Here is a 1,346-nt window from a genome sequence, read left to right as displayed (position 1 = left end):
GGACAGCACTCGGCGAAGCATTAAGTACAGCGATGGAAACACAGAAGTGCAACGCAGCATTTAACAGCGGCCACTCGCTAGTGCGGCTGAAACGGAACTGACGCTAGCAAAATGTATTCAGATCTGACATATAAATACGACAGCGATAAACCGTGCCCAAAATTCGTATTCTGTACTGCACAAGTTGCATCCCGAGTAAGGATCGTGCTCGTTACTCCTTGGTTGTGTCGTTGAAACCTGTATGTTTATTATAATTTTCATAAATTGCCATATTGGCAGATATTGCAATCTAATACAAGTTTTGAAAGAATTTTCCTGAAGAATGTCATTCTAAAAATTTTCGCAGCCGGTAGGACTCGAACCTACGCTCCCAGAGGGAATCTGATTTCTAGTCAGACGCCTTAACCACTCGGCCACGGCTGCGGTACACTGCACAAAGGTGTGCTTTCCTCACACCTGTGAAAATTCGGCATCTGAGTAAAATGTGTCGATATGCGTGTCACCCGCGTGTGACGGCACAGCAGAGAACATTGACCTTATAACCAACGTTAAGGATGCTTCTTCCACCATCGGCGGGCATTTAAATGCCGAGGAGGCGTCGCTAGTAGAGCCGCAGCTGGAGAGAGCGGCGCACAGATTTCCAACGACGGCGTTCGATGCTCACATAAGCGCCGAGATACGTAGGCCAATAAAAACAGCACGCTGCGCCGTCACGGTCCATTTTTAGCTCGCCTCTCCGCAGGGAATACCGGTTAGTCGGCGCAGATCTCCAGATTAGAACGAGACGCCCGCTCAGCTTCTGTGAGCAAGAGGTACGGAAAGAGAGCAACAGGAAATGCCGGGCCACTGTTTCCTGCCGTAGCCAAGGTTATGCGCCGTCCGGATCCTCTCAACGGATATGGTTTCTGAATTGTCACCATAAAACTCGTTAAAGCTACCGAATACCATCGTCTTCATATTAAAGAAGTGAGAATTTATTTTGTGAGCCCCACTTGCATAGATCTGAGCAATATCCTAAAAAACTCCCTATAATTTGTGTTACTCGAGATTGCCACAGATGAAGGTGCATTGTTAGCCGCTCCAAGCAGAAGACGTTCCTTGTTGCTGTTCCACAATTTATGATGATTTGACTGTGGTAGACTAACGCTGCAGTGTTCATCTTTGGCACGCTAATGTAGAAGGAGTCACAAAGCTAAGTGGAAAATAATATCTGTGTGTTTACTCGTTTATTTACAATATATAAGTCGACTCCAGGATTGCCCTGAGTGTGAGATACATTTTTTCATAATCTTTCGTTGACTGTGTCAGGCTTCTTTGTGTCCTGATATTTTGCGTGTTTTTCGAAC

The 1,346-nt window shown here is 46.0% G+C and overlaps 1 non-coding gene across 1 annotated transcript; it reads right to left on the bottom strand.

The window, feature by feature from the left end:
• Window positions 1-341: 341 nt before the first annotated feature.
• Window positions 342-423, bottom strand: Trnas-aga (transfer RNA serine (anticodon AGA)). Its single transcript has one exon. It is a non-coding gene; the product is annotated as a tRNA-Ser (tRNA).
• Window positions 424-1,346: the final 923 nt, after the last annotated feature.

The sequence above is a fragment of the Schistocerca gregaria genome, chromosome 3, assembly GCF_023897955.1.
Source record: "Schistocerca gregaria isolate iqSchGreg1 chromosome 3, iqSchGreg1.2, whole genome shotgun sequence".
Lineage (NCBI taxonomy): Eukaryota > Metazoa > Arthropoda > Insecta > Orthoptera > Acrididae > Schistocerca > Schistocerca gregaria.
This window is presented reverse-complemented; position numbering and strand designations above follow the sequence as displayed.